The sequence below is a fragment of the Etheostoma cragini genome, chromosome 22, assembly GCF_013103735.1.
Source record: "Etheostoma cragini isolate CJK2018 chromosome 22, CSU_Ecrag_1.0, whole genome shotgun sequence".
NCBI lineage: Eukaryota > Metazoa > Chordata > Actinopteri > Perciformes > Percidae > Etheostoma > Etheostoma cragini.
The window spans coordinates 8,998,880-9,016,623 of NC_048428.1; the positions used below are offsets into that span (position 1 = coordinate 8,998,880).

General features: G+C 41.2%; 1 long non-coding RNA gene across 1 annotated transcript; it reads right to left on the minus strand.

The window, feature by feature from the left end:
• Window positions 1-1,853: 1,853 nt before the first annotated feature.
• Window positions 1,854-11,542, minus strand: LOC117937779. Its single transcript, XR_004655243.1, has 3 exons — window positions 11,529-11,542; window positions 9,072-9,074; window positions 1,854-2,016 (listed from the first exon to the last, which is right to left on the minus strand). It is a non-coding gene; the product is annotated as an uncharacterized LOC117937779 (long non-coding RNA).
• Between the last annotated feature and the right edge of the window lie 6,202 nt (window positions 11,543-17,744).

The window sequence follows — 17,744 nt, forward strand, 5'->3', positions numbered from 1 at the left end:
TGTGGGGAGAGAAAATAAGAGATACAGTTACCAGGTCTGGAATGGTTTGACCTATGCTGTGTCATCATGTACCATGGCCATTGTCTGATGAAGTGTTTGATTATGACAGATCCACAAAGCCTCTTAGCGTGTCAGCGTTGGTAATTTATTACGGAGAAACTTTCCTCTTAGGAGATGGCAAACAGTCTTTCAGTCAGTGTGTTTCTCTCAGACGTTCTTCACGCAAGACAGACAACTTTTTGACGCAGCGTGAATAAACACATGACACTCCTTTCAAATCCACATAAGTTCAAAATTGACCAAATTAGTGCATGGCTTTCAGTCTCCAGATATGGTGGCGTTTTCAGTCCAATACAGTTTTAAATAGATAGGGAGACTGAAGGTTATGTTTCATTGTTGGGGAGATGGATTCCTTAAAAATAACTCGACAAATAATTTTGTTTACTGGAAGTAAAACCACTCTGACCATTACTTCAGGTAATAACACAGCAACCTGCTTCGAGAGGAATTATCTGGACTGTATATCTACTCTATAAGGCAAGACAGCGCATTTGTAGACTCACTGTCTGGGCTCTAGGATGCTACGGCCCTCTGCAGGAGCCAAATACAGTAAGATTCCTATCACTCTGCCATGTTGGGGGTTGAAGAGTTTTGGTCATTCCCTCTGTATGAGTCATTACGAAGAAGGAAGGCAGGGCCGATAAAGGAAAAAGAAGAAAACCGACATATTCAGTGAGGGAAAACACAAGGAAAGAGAAATAAATCAGTCGATTCTCCATTGGAGCTGTGAGTGTTAGAAGCCCTCGCAGTCAGATCTCTGATTCAGAGCTTTACAACCATGTGGTTTCCTAAAGAGCTCATGTAGTGGAACCAGAATCACTGTTGCCACATACGGCGCAAGGAGCGCCTCAGTGGATAAGCCTTAAAACAGCAACCCAGGGGACATCAGGAATGACCACAGACAACATTTGTCCTCAGACTATCATGACCTGTTTAGAGTAGTGCATGCGTTTTTAGATTGTAAAGTGGAACCCACCCTTGAAGTCTCATATTTCTTTTTACATCTTCTTTACTGTTGGAGAGTATGACTCCTGGATCGTGCAGGACCTGTTATGCACCAGCTATGCACTTTGTCACTCTATATCAGGATGCATTTATAGATAAAGATTAGTTTGCTTGTCAGTAAAAATACTACTCAGCCTGTGAAAGAAATTGAGTCATACCTTCTTTGCCTTCTAAAAATCTAAATAAATAATACTGATTAAGTCATCAAGGTTATCTCAGCGTGGGCACACCTGTATGCCAAAGCCTGCATTACAATTTTTTGTTTACCAATTAGGGAGGATCCAAGAAAAGACTTCACTGAGTTGCATAATGGGAAGTGTAGAACCCATCAATTTTGGGGATTGACCCACACTTTGGACCAGTGGCGTAGACAGAAATAGTATTTTGGGTTGGCCAGTACAAAAGTGAGTGAGCGATTTTCAAAAAGATGTAGTTTTACTTTCCAACATATACTGTATGACAATAGCAGTACTGTCTACAACAAGCTCAACCAACAAGTCTCAGTCTAGAAGGTTTGTACACAACATTTTAGACAACAACCTGTTCATTTGACCTATTCAGGCTGAAACATATTTGCACCGGCTAAACCAGCAGCGTTGGCTCTGAACCGCACTGCTATAAAATTAACCATTTCATTTCACAAAGTGGCAACTAAACATGAACCCCAACAGCAGAGAAGGCGTTTACATACTGCATGACATAGAATAGCTCCATTTCAGACAGAAATTGCACACAGAACACATCGTTTGTGCTTCATAACAGCATTGTTGCTGCAGGACTGTGGTCAGATCATCAGCAGCAAATGCGCTAGCAGCAGTAATAGAAAATGAAAGAATGAAAACTTCCAGCCAAGCATTGTTTGAATTATGAAGACATAATGGTAAGTGTCCAGCATGGCGCCAAATCTTAGACAGTGTATCGAGTCCGCGGCAGTGACAGGATCAAAGAAAACTAAAAAATATATCACTCCCAGATGAGTTGTCTTCTTATTTTATGTGGGCAAAAGCCTTTCATCTAGAAGCCATCATCAGTGTTCACCGTTTCTTACTAAGTAGGAAGGTTACTAGGTTACAAGAAGTGTGAAACACATTTTACCTAATGTTACCTCTGTGAAGGCCAGCACTCACACTCCTCTGTCGCTGATGGGCTGTCAGCTCCGCTGGGGAAATCTCTGCACATGCTGCAGAAAAGCCCGTCCTTACTTACTCTGTATTTCATCCAAGAAAACTGTCCGTACCACTTTAAGGGAAGCCATTGTTGTAGCGGTAACTTTTAACAGTACAGTGTAAAAAAACGTTACTACTGAACGCAGCCTGGAGAGTCTGCCTGTTATTACCATAGCAACCACTTATGTTCCGAGGGCTATCTTTCTTTGATCCTTATTCTGTGGTTAAAACAGTTCAGTGTTAAAAAAGAAGAGAATACACATTAAACACACACAACTAGTTTTGTTACTGTTTTTTTTTCTCCACATACATTTCAGTATTTTTCATGACAAAATGTATTTAGATCAGACTTGGCTGGACGGGCCAGTGACCAAAGCAGGCGGGCCAGTGCTGCCCTAGCCCATAACTGACTACGCACCTGCTAGGGACTGAAAGTGATGACATATCTGCCTTTTCTGTATTTATTTTGACCATATTTAAAAGCTAATGCTTTCAAGTAGCCCACTCTGGCCTTAAAAAAGTGCAACATCAAAATTGCTGGATTAATCCTTTTTTCTTTTATCATGTCAAGATGTCCAGTAATTCTTTTTGTTTTATTGAACCAAATAGGCTCAATAGCTATCTACTAAATCCAGCAAAGGCAGATACGTAGTAGGTAGATTACTTCTAAGTGTTCTATATTCCAGTGTTGTAGTCTAGTCACCAACAGTCGAGTATGAGTCTAGTCCATTACTTGTGTCACAAGTGCGGAGAAGAACGACGCGTCACTCCCTATTACACATGAAAGTAGAGTCAAAAGTCCGAAACATCATCCAACTTCAGAGTTCTACGGTATTTCTCTCGGGGTTGTGAGATGGAATCAGTGAGGCTCGGACCCAAATGCAGCAGAGACAAGAGAGCAGAGTAGCGTTCAAAGATTTAATGAAACAAAAATCTCTACAACAAAAGAAGTTCAGAGGCAGGCTGGCAGGCAGGTAGGCAGTCACACACTAAAATAATCCCCACAAACACGAAGGTCAGGAAGCAAAACACAGAAGACAAGCCATGACGACAGCACACAACATGACATGAATGATCTGAAACGAGACAAAGACCAGACTAAATACACAGGGTAACAAGGTTACAAGGGACAGGTGACACCAGGGATAAGGAACAGGTGAAACAAATCAGGACTGGGCAGACAATCACAAAAGGCGGGAAAATCCAGGACAGGAAGTAAAACTAGGGGACAAGACAAGGGAGAAAACGGATCAAATCTACAGATGTTGCAATACAAATTCTTGACTATGTAAATATATGGCCTATAGGAGCCTGCAAACCATTCTGTTGTTCTCTGGCAAATACAGTATGACACAAGAGAGTGGCTTCTGACAACGTACAACCTGAATGTCAGTGTCAAAAAACACTTAGGCGCTGTTTACTGTCAGCATTTCAAACTGTGTCAAGTTTTGAAGATGACCATCAGGACAGAAACATTGCCAGTCCCTCTTAAACCTGAACACTTATGTCACACTTAAAATAATGAGTTCTGAGATATTTATCAAACCTGACTTAAACAGAAGGCACAGTTACACCCCATCAATCACGCTATAATGGTCTGTTGTTTGGGGAATGCGTTCTGCTCGGCACACCGTTAAGGTGGTCTTAAGGTGGTCCTTGCTATTTCATAAAGGATGAGATGTGTTTAGAGTGGAGACTTGGGTGAAATGGACTGCTGTGGCTAACCTCTTCTCTCCTCTCACGGTGTTAGATATGTTAAAAACAGATCATATTTCCGCAGGTGGCTGTGAGACGAACTCGCCCTGGAATGTTGGGCGACATAAATCTCTGTAATTGCACGGTATTGATCAGATAACTAAAGCTACAACTGGCGAGGGAGACGCCCTTTTTTCTTGACTCCATACCATTTTTCATGCTTTTTATCTGAGATCAAGAAGGGAGTGTTAATCACTGCACATGCACACAGGCGCACACATGCACACACACACACACACACACACACACACACACACACACACACACACACAAACTACTGACAGTGCTCTGGTGAAAAAAGGGATGGCGTCAAAAATGTGCTTAAAGTGTTTTGACTGCTCTGACTTTGACTGCATATAATGAAAGTATTCACCGAGACTAAGAGAGGACGATGACATCAGTGTCCTGTAATTGATGGGACAATGTCAAGACTTGAGAAATCTGCAAACTTCTGCAGCATGACTGCACAGTGTTGACTAGGAGGACAGAGAGACAAGCCTTTTCATCCAGACTGACTTCCGTGACATGTGCTCCGCTGTGTTCTCTTGCGTGTCTTTGCTCGACCGTACAGAACAGGCCTAAATCCTCAAAAACAAATTAAGCCACATGAAGCATCTCGGGGCTTGTCTTCATGTCTGTGTTTACATATAGGAAGTATACATGCAAACCACATAAGGTATCTCTTTAGGACTCCTCTCAGGGAGGGTGCACACTTTGAAATATCTTGAAGCAATTAACTATCTTGAAGTAATTAACAATCATTGCTGCTGATTGTTTTACAAGATCAATGGAAAACATGTATAGATGTTCTGCTATTTCTTCCCATAGTCCGATAATATTTGATATGACTTGATAGGCCATGCTTTTTTTCAGTTTCTTTTTCTTACAGTATAGTGACATTTTGGCTAGGCTGGAAGATTTGAATCTCAAAAGTTTAATCCCCACCTCTGGAAACACATGTCCTTCCTGGTCTCCATTAAGTTTTGTTTGCCTGTATGTTTTCCACTATGAGCCTCTCATCATCCCCACTATGAAAAAAATGTACCCAGTAAAAGGTGAGGACTGCAAGCTTTTCTACAAGAAGTATAAAAAAAGTATTGTACCATTGAAATTACCAAAATTATGAAGACAAAGCAAACGTCAAAAGGACTTGATCACAAGCTATATACAATTCGTGACCTATACACAGAAAGTGTTTCATCTTTCACATGCATATACCAGAGTCTGCATGCATAGTAAACAAAGGGAGATAGTTCCTCTGGTTCACTCCTCTGAACTCTCAAACCTCAGATTGCCAAGAGTGACATCACCAGCCCCAGACACGGATCCATCTCTCCCCTCAGGGCTTGGGACGGAGGGAAGGGAAGAAGGTGGGATGGAGGGTGGAGAATAAGGAGGTGGGGGAAGGGAGGGGTTGCGGGTTGATTGGTGGAGGGGTGGGGTTATAGGTCTCCTTCTCTGCCAGGTGTGCTTTTCACACAAACACACACATCCTCTCCCGTTCCACTGCGGTGTCGGCGGTGGGGTGAAAAATGACGAGGCCAGACACTGAAGCCGGCATGACAGAGAGCTGCTGCAGTGAGCTGTTCCCACACTTCTCACAGCGTGGGGGTGAATGCACACTCATCCACTTAACTGTCTGAATTTACTTACTTTTGTTTATTTTTTTTCATATCCAGGCTGGTATTTGTGTTTCAGATTGTTATCTGAAAGATCACACACATGCAATCATCATATAAATCAGAGACGTCTGTGACAATCATGGTTATGAACATCATTTTTGTAATCATTTCTCAGTACAAGAAAGTTAGGCTCATTGTGCATTATGGAACAGGTGACCTAAGTGATGATAAAAGACTAAAAAAGAAACAGCTAAGTATTTGTGTATACCAATTTTATGGGTACTCAATACAACAATCTAGAGTGGATAAATACATATTTATTTATTTTTCAAATATTTTTGAAAAGGAGAAATGTATATTTTTTATACAACAAGAGAAACTGCAGGATTTCACAAAAATAAGTGGTCGCATAGAACAATAACACATGGTCAATGTATAATATATAATATACAATATTGAGTGTAATGGCATGTGCATCATATAGTTACTGATTGTGGTGTTGCCAGTGGTGGTAACAAATAATAATAACCTTCCATTATTGAATTGCTGAGGGATTGGAATATTAGAGTTCTAATAATATGGTTTTGTTGGTTGTGGATTAGAGGCCAAGAGTAAATATCCCTTCCTTTGGAGATGTTTCTGTATTTGTTTGGGTATTTCTGTGAGTACATTTCATTTGATCTTTTTTTGGTATTGTCTTTGTTTTGTTGTTGTTGTATCGCTGTATTGCAATGTTGACAATAAGAATACTAAGTAAGTTTGTTTTTTATAAGGAAGAAAGAAATATTCACATTTAGAAAAGCCAATACTCTTCACCCTACTCTTCCCTACAGTCCCACCATCTGAGATACCCTCGGATTAATTTACTGCAAACCCCTTTATCAATTCCCAATGTTGTCCAAATCTACAACACTATATGCAAATGTATACTGTTATTTTTTTCATACAGTTGAACTGTGAGTATTAAGGTTGGTTTGTTCAGCAATCTACTACTACCACTACTACTACTACTACTACTACTACTAGTATTACTAACCTTTTCAGCTGCTTATGCTTATACGTTTAGCTATTTATTCCTAGCATTTATTCATTAAAATCAGCTAACTTTTTAGACTGTTAAGTTGATCATTTTAGCTGTCCATTTTAACTGATTATGCAATACTTTAAGATGTATTTCTACAATGTAAGCATTCATCTTTAGCCACCTGTTTAAAATTGCGGTCTTCAGGTGGTACAGCATGTACATATTTTTTTTAATCAAATCAATATTTTCTTTTTCAAATTCTGCTTCACACTTTTTCCAAATACACCTGACACTATATCTATACAGTTTAAAAAGAAAGATTTGTCCTCCAAAGTGGAAGAAAGAAGAAATAGAAGAAAGGAAGAAAAAGATGGATGTTGAACACAGCAATGCTAAAGTTACATCGATCACCAAAGGATTATGTAATAATCAAATAACGTGGCCTCACTATTTTTTGTCATATTTAAAGTCAAAGAGTTTAGGTTAACATTTATCAGCTTTGTTTAAGTCAGTGAGCAGAAGAAAAACGGTTTTAATGATAATAAAAAAAAAAAAATCTTGACACATGGCAAGTCTTTGTGAGTTAAGATCCAATCCAACACTCCAAAACTATGTTACTAAATTAGTTTTCCAAAACACTTTGACAAAGCTAAATTACTGCATATTTCTATTGCTGTCTGTACTTGTGTGTTTTCATTTTAAGTATTTTTTTTTACTTAGGTATAGGCTATGCTGCAGTCTGCTTAGAGAAATACAACTCAGATTTGAATTAATATTTACATGGGTCCCAGGTTGTTAAAATACATCAAGACCACCTAAATTAAACAAAAAAAGTATTGTCTGCTGATATGTCTCTTGCTATACCGTACCAACCATAAATCAGAAGCCGGAGATGTGACTGTCTCTGGCTTACGCTAATGAACAGCCTATAGAGTGATAGGACAAACATCCATGGGTCACCATGGCATAGCTTCCCTGACATTAATTACAGCTCAGCCGGTGCGTATAAACTGCTAAAGATTATCTAAGGATACAGCAGATTATCTCCGGATGTAAGCTTTTTGGGAAACATAAATATGCTACCTCTTCATTCCCTCTTTTTCATGCAGTCTCCTACTTTGTCTGTGGGACCAAGGGCTTCCTCACATGGTTTCCATTATCGTTAAGTAAGAAAATGATGACCAGTTACAGTGAGACCACCAGGGCGGGTTTTTTTCAGACTTTCAGCAGAATTTAGATTTCTTTATTTTTTTTTTTGCGGATTGGGATTTTAAATTTAAATTGCAAGCACTCTCAATTTGATTCAATGTTTGAAAAAAAAGAGACAAATAATTCCTCTATGACAGGAGGTGAATTTTTTCCTTTAATGGTTGGATTTAAACTGTGGTGGGAAGTAACGGAGCACATCTACTCAAGCACTCTACTTTGAGATACTCGTGCTCTATACTTGACTATTTCTATATTTGTTATACGCTTAAGCTTTTACATACGGTGTCATTGTTAATGATTAAAACTGTGGTTTCCAACCTTTTGAGCTTGGACCATCAGGGCCCCTTAATGTCTGTGAGTGTCAGCAGTTCCACTAAAGATCAATTGCCCCTCTAAACATCTCAGGTGGTTTCATTTAAATATCTGCTCATGGCCCAAATGAGTTAAATTATCCAACATATAGATCATGTTTAGAGGGTTTTAGGATTGTGAATGCTTGGCATTTGTAAATTACATCATTTTGACATTGCCGTGCTGATATTTTACTTCAGTAAGGAATCTGAAAACATCGTTAATCACTGTTCTGTGGCCACAATAGTCATAGGGAGTCAATAATAATAATAATAATAATAATAATAATAATAATAATAATAAGGATCTGTTTAGTGTCTTCAAGAGAACAGGAAGTGTATTTAAAGTCCCATTGAGTAAATCAGAGTGAGTAACACTAGCCGGAGCAGCTTAGGTAATGCTGTTTTCTGTCATATCACCTCGGAACTGAAGTGGTTACTGTACTGCAGGTTACATCAGAGACTAGGCTACTTTGCATTGACTAAAAAGGCACAATTTAACCACTTCATTGCTCTTTGCCTTTGTACTTTAGTGTTGTGGTTAATGTACAGTGCTTGTACAACATGGGCTTTTTCACATTAAACATGCAAAACAATCTATGATGAATCAAACTTTAAATGAATTTTATTTCTAAAGAATGTTCCCTTTCTTGATTTGGTCCTCTAAATATGTTGCTCCGTGAGTGAACTCGGTCTTTTCTTTCGGAAGTAAACACAAATACTAATGATGAAACAACAAAGCTAGAGAAAATGCAACCCTCTGGAAGCAGAAAGTGCACAGTTCCTGGCCGTCCATGTGCTTTAGATTGTGTATTTATTAAGTCTGGATAGGAGTACATGTCCCACAGTAAAACAGTATAACTCTGTTTGCAGATTTGACCAACTGCAAAAGAAGGGCTCCAGTGCACGTTTCAACTCTCAAAGTTCTTAATTATAAATTCATCAACTGTGCAATTTTCCAGATGAATGAATTGATTTCCAAATGTCAAATCTCCTTTGTTGTCTGTTCATGTCAGTGCAACTCTGCTCTGAGACCAAAGGCAAAGAACGGCACATTGAAAATGCAGAGCTAACAATAAATGTTTTAGGCAACTGAGACGAAATTAACAAATATCAATGCTAATGATTTCCCTCCAAACTTTTCACACACATTGCTTGCTGTGCATGCATATTCTAGCACCCATGTTATTCTATTATTGCAGAGTTAAATTACTGCACCCGTCTTATAGCTAATCCATGTCCATGGAAAAGTGAATCTCTGCATGAGCTCATCAACCAAACATCTCCTCTAAACAAATAGTGAGACGACAGGCTTTCTGCTTTATCTCGGACAAAAGGCGTCTACGGTTACATCGTCTTGGTTACAGTAACATGAAACAGTGTTTGTTTGACTTTCGACTGATTCCACATTGTGTTCCCCAGGGGCTCCGGTGTTATTTGGTAATTTGTCCGCAGCTACCTTTTAGCATTTTTACAACTTTTTGAAGGAATGCTGATGTACAACCGGCCCGTGGGATATCACTTTACGGTACAAAATGTCTCTAGAGGGTTATTCATACCCATGGTGCATCAGTGTGCAGTAACAGGGATAGTGACAGCAAACACTCTTTTTGCTTGCCCTCATGTTCAAGGAATTCCCCCATTCTGAGGCTTTTTGTTGAAGTGTCACCTTTGGATACTGTGTCAACATACTGTACTGAAAAGCATGAAAACTACCTAGAAGATAATAGGAGATTATGTAATTTAGTAACCCATTTCAAAATCTCTTAATTCAAGTTTTTCTTTTTTGTCTTGTTTTACTGGTCGTCAAAAAGCCTGTAAAGCCTGGAGGAGAAACAAGATCCGAACACATGTGGTGTCACCTCAGTCCTTCTGTAACAGTATGGGCACCAGCAGCTTGGGTGGAGGGGAAGACCACAGGACACAGGGACAAGTGCTTTAGCCATTACCGACCATGATACTCCACTAGGCTGATACGTCCTGTCACCCTTCTATACCAATCCCCCTGATATCTGCTATGGGCAGGCTTACACTCAGAGGCAGGCAGCGGCCTGAACTTGCTCTGTCACTCCGCCGTACCCAGATTCCTACAGAGGAGGGAAGGGGCTCCCACGGGGGACCCTAATCGCCCAAGCAGAGGGTCATCCATCAAGTCAGACTCACTGGGGACATTAGGGGAAAAGGCAGAGGCGGGATGAACAACATAGGGGAGGGAGAAGTAACTGGGAGAGACAGAAACAGACAGCGGGTGGAGAGGGAGAGGGGGGGCGGGGGGAGGCTGAGAAAGAAACAGATTGAAATACAATGAAGAGAGGGAAAGAGGCAGAGGCGGGCTCTCTCCTTGTTTAGGGTCTGTCATTGTGTCGCCGTAGTAGCGGGGTTATGGGGGTGTCCCTCGGACACTGGGGGCTGCCGTGCTCCGCTGATGGCCCTGCGACTGAGCATATGTCAGCAGTCTAGCGCGAACGAGGGCGCTGCCTCTACTGGGGCACACGTCATTAGCACCATCTGTGACAGTACCCATGAGGCCCTGGTGCGCGCAAACACGCTGGTTTTGTTTCTTTGGGAATGGGCTAGAAAGTGGGGAGGAAAGGGGTGCTCCTTATACATTATGTGTGTACTCTGCTTCTCCCAGGCTCACTGCTGTTCAGCTAGACGTATTGACAGAGGAGGGGGACAGGAGAAGCAACCCTGTAGTGAATCTGAGGTGCCAGTAGATACCGATGTATGTGAGGGCGTGAAAGCGAGTGGAATGTGTCATGAGGGGTGCATGTGTGCATTTAGGTGTTTTTGTGAATCAACGCAGTGTCATGCATACATACCAGTGAGTCCAGGACACCAGTATGGCAATGATTACAGCACTTTGGGAGGGAGGGCAAGACGGGCCCGGGGTCCGCTTGCTGAAGTCGTGTTGAGTCCAGATAGAGGAAATGCTGGAATAATAAGAACAGGAAGGGTAAATGGCCTATCAAACACACCCCTCTCTGACCTCCCCTGAGCCCGGCCGACCAGGATGAAAGATCCAGCCACTTTCTTCTCCTTAATGGTTTCCTCGGTAATCAGGGCAGCGGAAGTGCTCCAGTCCGGGGTGATTAGTCGGGGCTAGGATTCCTTAATCGGCCCGACCCCGTTCTCATGCTTTGAAAAAATATAGGAGGGAGAGGGAAGGAGGGAAGAGGAAGCAAGGGTGATAACAGGGCCGTGTGTTTAAAGAAAAAGCAAAGGGGGAGAGATGCTTGGATGCAAGAAGATTTGGTAGGGCCAAAATGCGGAGAAGGCAGAGCTTACGTTATTTGTTTTCCTATGGATTTGGCTGAGTTGCTCAAAAGACACAAACACACACAGATAAATTGAAGTGTGTAAGTTCCCGTTAATCAAAAAAGATCATGTAGGTTTCATTAAGTCCATCATCATCAAGGATTAAACCTAAAGGATTTAATCAGAGGGAAAACAGGCATTCATGAAGTGACTGCTAATCTGACTGAAACGTGACCTCCCAGACAGCAATGACTCATGGCAGAGGCTAACATTACGATGGTGCAAGCAACTGGCAGGGATTTACTATATTTATCCAGGATGTGTTTGGTTTGCACTTCTCTTCCTTAATCCGTTGAAAGATTTTTCAGTAAGACAACACAATTTCTCTCAAATCCTGACAATGTTTTTGGCTGTGCAGGGATTTGTTTTCATCCCTCTCATTTGGCTGTGGCTTTCAATTTAGACAATAATTTAATACTCAGCCAGGCCAGGAAACAATGGGACTTGCATATATGCATATATGACTTAAACAAAAACAGATCCCATTGTGTTCCACGTAGATGGTTCAGGATTACTGTTGATTTTGGATTACTGTAGTATAGTTTTACAGCGTTGAATAGGGTGGTGAATTCCTCAGACGGTAAACTGAGAGCCTGTCTGTAGGCTGATGGTGACTGATGCTCGGGTCAGAGCAGTTAGCCTAACCACAGAAATGGCAGACTGCATGAGTCACAGTTACAGGCAACACACTCTCTGTTCCCACAGGTTGCTGCTTTAACCAAAGTCTTTTGCCCGGACATTTCCTTCATTTTCTCTAAAAGCCAACAACTAGTGCTGATGGCTGAAAAAAAACAACCAAATTATGAGTAATCATAATCAAAAGAAACCTCAACCATGTGCAGATTTGTGCGTTTGTCAACAGTGGAACGTAATTTACACCTTTAACAGACAACAACAGCGATTATACTTGAAGCCCCAAGCCAGTTGTGAATATGTGTTTTAGACTGAAGGTGCTGATTTTTGGTTTGCTTGCGTGATCATTTTACATTTAATAAAATACACTTATGCTAGTATTTAATCAATATGACCTGCTTACACCAAAACAGACACAACTGGTGATCTGCAGTTATTGACTCAAGCTGTTCATGTGTGCCCAATGTAGTAATACATACATAATTAATCCATAAACGGATGTTAAAATAAGATTTTTTTTTACAGGATGTTGGTATTAATAATTGATTGACTGATTGATATTTTGCTGTTGGCAGCGTACCTCTATGACCTGGGAAGCTGCAGGGGTTATGTAGACCGCCTGCCATCTTCCCAAGCTGACTTAGTGATGTTGTGTCCCAAATTAAACAGCTCCGATGAAACATTATCATTTCAAGGATCCATCGTGGTTTTCTTTCAGGAGCCACATTCCTAATGCCCCGATACCACTATCTGTTTTCCTTTGCTAATATTCCCTTGTTGTTTAATGTGGCGTTTAGTTTCCCCCCGTCAACAATGACAATACAGTGGCAACATTTTTCAAACATACCTAAATGCACAAACACCAAAGCCTGTTTGACAATGTAGTTTTTTTTTTCATGTAGGAATTCCCCTACCGAGCACTGCTGCTACAATAATTCCCACCCAGTCAAACTTGCTTGTGCCTCATATTGTCTTTCCTACTATTTTTCAGTGATCGCGTAACAGCATTTGGTTTCCAAAATGTCTCCTGCAATGTGAACATGCTCACACACAGGTATCGCATATGTGTCCACTTATGTGCATGACAATGGGTGACCCCACCTGGGCTTTTGTCTTAGTTGCTACAGTGATACGGCGTCTCACAGTGCAACTACTCATGTGTCACCCTTTAAAATTCCCCAGTTTGTGCTTTTTACCGCAGCTTTCTGCAGCACACATGCGCGCAACTCAGTTTACAGGCATACAAGTACACACACTGACATGTACACAAACACACACACTGATAATTATAGAGCATTTCAAATGCTCTTAAAGGATTGCTTTCACTCTTGTCTCCACTGTGCTTTAGTCCTGGCGGCTAAACAGGTGTGTGTCTCTAAATACATTACTCTCATACCTGTGCACACCTCTGGCCCTTGACCTCAACCTACACCCCAATCCGCTCTCATTTCAGCCATTACTTGTTGCATTTTGCTAACAATACCTAAATTGCTTACTTGAACATGTCACATTCAATCATTACAAAAATTTCCAAAAATGCCCTGTAGCTGACAGGCCAGCAGGTGATGTGAAAGGATATCACTATTAGGCTGCCCAGGTTTTATTTCTTCCTGAAGAGCTTTAACTTCTTTGGTGACCAAACGTATTAGTTTTCACCTGGTGTTAAGGTTCCCATCGCAGTGTCTTTTGAACTTAATGGGGGCCTAGGAGTGTAACTGCTTGAGCTGTAAAAGTCCCACGATGCTAAGACCCCTTTTGCCAGAACAATGGATAAAAGAAAGTTGCATGGAAAGCAAGTAAGAAAGCAAGATGAGAGACTTGCGGAAGGTTGTACAAAACAGATGAGACAGAACAAAAGATGGTCGATGGCGAGCTAAGGAGGGAGAGCTCAACAGACAGACACACTAGGCGTTTCTGTCTCACCATCGTGTAGTCAGTGAGCTGTCAGCGATCTTCCCTGCCTGCTCTATGGGTACAGCCCCGCGAGCGATGGCATTTCAAATAGCCTTATAAATCAAGAGTTATGTTATGTCACCCTGCCACCGCATTAACACACAGAAGAGAAAACTACCACCGTTTTTTTGTTCAGCAGCACATAGGGTTTTATATTACTTTGTGCATCCCCAACTGAACCATTAATACTCTCCATCAGGCTCGCTCTCGGGCCGTAACTGAAATTTGAGAAGTTTATCCTCATCATGGGTCAAGTCTCAAGAAAACTTACTAGCACTCTTGTCATTGAGGCACCCACGATAAAGCGGCCACTGACCCATTTTGGTTCCCAACTTGTAGGTTAAGGAATGCACTCCCTTCCCTCAACAATTACTATAGAGACGCCCTTGAGCAAGGCACTTGACCTCCAATAGCTGCAGTGAAACTGCTGATTGGCTAATAGTATAAGACTGTGCTTTTTTTGGGCAGCTCAGCTTGCAATTTTTTTTACATACTTTGTGTAAAGACACCTGCATGATTAACAGGAATGAAAACACCCTGGATGTGCATTTAATATCCCATATTGTACTCATTTCCCAGTTCATACTTGTATTTTGGGTTTCTACTAGAACAAGTTTTCATGCTTTTATGTAAAAAAAAAAATCTGCATAATTTTTAATCATACTGTCCATCTGAATATACCTGTGTTGACGCACTGTCTGAAACACTTTGACTGTCCCCTTGAGTCCCCTCCCGTAAAGGTCCAGTCTGCTCTGATTGCAGAGTGTTTACAGGTCTTCCTAGTGATTGAAGCCGGGGAATGACTGTAACTGCACTGTTGCTACAACTTCTACCTATGCATAGAATCATTGTGACATCACAACCGTACAGAAGTCCTGACGGCTCGTTTAAAGGCACAGTCTCTGAATACGGGCTGTGTGCATTGCTCTTTGGATTGATGGTTTTGTTACTTTTACAGTATTTACATAGCACCTTAACCTGCTTTATAATGAAAAAATTAATGGTAAATCGCTTTTCAATATGTGAACTTTAATATCGATCCAGGCTGCTGCAGCAATACATATTCCAAGCATCTCCGTGTGAAACTAAATCAGAAGATAACACTTAATTCAAGCCACTCGAAAGCTGTTGTTTGAGAAGCTTTGTTTGACGAAGTGACTTACTTGCTGTTCCGTGTCAGAGCGATGCTGTTTCCTAACAACTTGCCTTAATGATAGACAGATGGCAAAGGAATTCGTTGCTACACCAATGTGCCTCGTGTCACCTTGAAAACTTTTTTTTTTGCATGCCCCGTACGACCCTCCGCACCTGCTGCAAAAACAATTTCCCCCCGCAAAGCAAGTCATCCGTACTACATGTAAGTCACGGTTGCCAGGGTTAAATATAGGAATCATGCATAGAAGGGGGTAATCAGGAGTTCTCATCGCAGGATCCCCCGAGACTGAACCCCGGCGTGTGACATGGCTGTCAAAACACTGACAGATTGTTTTACCAACACACGCACGCATACACACGCAAACACGCACACACAAAGCCGCACGTGAGCACACACAGGCACACAGAATCACATTGACAGATTGTTTTACCAACTCCGTAGCCTTGACTGACACCTACTCCCCTGGGTACCCTCCCAGCTCCCTGCTTTACGAGGTAAATAAAATCTAACAATTTGGCTCTGCAACTTTTGTTATTTAATAAAGACCAGATTTTTCTTCGGGTGACACTATGGGTAACTGCTAAATGCAGGCGATGACAATACTTAAACTCTTATTTGTTTTTGTTTTCTTTTTAGTCTTTAGTGGTACAATAAAAATGCTACTATATATGGGTCTAGCTGTCACTTGATTACAACATCCATATGTTAGCTTGCTGCATCGATCTAAATCATTTCAACGTCCCTTATTAGCATGAATATTAAACAGAAACGCAGAAGTCCAGCAGCCAGGTGCCCGGTTGTGTTCTATATGCCATTCCATTCGCCAAATCTCGCGCTTTAGAACATGTCAAAAATGTAATAACCCTATTAAACCACATTGACATATGACAGGTAATTCTTTTGCCGTATGCCAATATGGAGAATATATTGGTTAAATGCTTCCTGAGACAGATGCTACTGTGAGGCTAATCAGTAGTAATTGATGATCCAATTGGGTTAGAGCGGCCTAGCTCTGGCCAGTGTCTTTGGCCTGAAGCTGTCGGGGGGGACGGGCACAGAAAAGGACAGACTGAGACACACACACACACACACACACACACACACACACACACACACACACACACACACACACACACACACACACACACACACACACACACACACACATACACACACACACACACGTACACTTAAGCTAGCTATGGCAGGGCTTCATAAACTGTTTCTGGCTCACAGCATGAAGAAACAGAACACCTTGTACCCACATGATGGAAATGTGTGGAGACACTGTCACAAGCTGTGACTGGTAATGCTCTCTAAATGGCTTTGTTCTGAGTCACGTTGTGTAATAGCAGTAGTAGTAACGAGCAGAAAAGCAGCTGTAGCAGTGTGAAAAACAACCTTTTTCACCTCTCATCTATTTTACATTACTTTCAACAGGTAACTCTCTCTGCACGCATGCTCTCTTTTTAATGTAATCTTTCCAACTATTTAGCCGCACTGTTTAGCCGCCCCGGTGCTTTTGCCACTCGACAGGTCTCAATCTGCCTAGATATTTTGACTTTTGACCAGCCATTGTTTGGGATTGTATCCATTAAAGTCTGGTAGAAACTGAAATATAACTGTAAATTGTTTAAATGACTATCCCTCTATGAAAAAGCATAACATACCGTTGAGCATGGTTATTTTAAAGGGTTGTACAGTTGTCCAGAGCAAAGAGCTGGTTTTACCTCGAATATCTATACCAAAAACATTGTAAATAGTACTTAAAAAAGTAAGTGAAACTGATTTTGTGGTAGCGTGGAAGATAAGACAGATTCCCTCCTTTATCCCTAGTGCTGTTTTTTTCACAGAGATAAACAGAACTACTGTTCTGTATAATAAACTTAGATATAAGGCAAACTGAACCATGTTTACCAGCAGCACTGACACAAAGTAAGCAGTAAAATCCCTAAAGACTTTTTTAAATGAATAATCTGGGAACTAGGACATGGAAAAACCACTCTAATGATGCCCAGCAAAACATTTGACATCCAAGCCTGTCATGTTTTGGAATGGCCTTCAGACTTCACTTTGTTGCATTATACATCAACCCTTATCCTACGTATTACATTTGCAATCCAGGGGAAAATATTTTCAATTGTGGGTGGGGGTGTACTGTATGTTTGTGTGTGTGTGTGTGTGTGTGTGTGTGTGTGTGTGTTTCTATGCTCTAGCAATTTGATACCACAGCACTTGAGAGTTATCACCGGATTGGCCGTAAGCTCAGGACCAATTCATAATTGTGTTCTCTCATCTCATATTGCAGCAGCTGAAGATTTTTTACTTTATTTATTTTCTCTGCAGCACACACTTAACAGCCACACAAACAAATACACACACATATAATCACATAGATGCCTCATCCCAGCACTTTTTTTTGATGATACATTAAATGGTGCAAAGTTGCATCTCGCTCTGTCTACACATGTGTGCGTGTGTATTTGTGTGTGT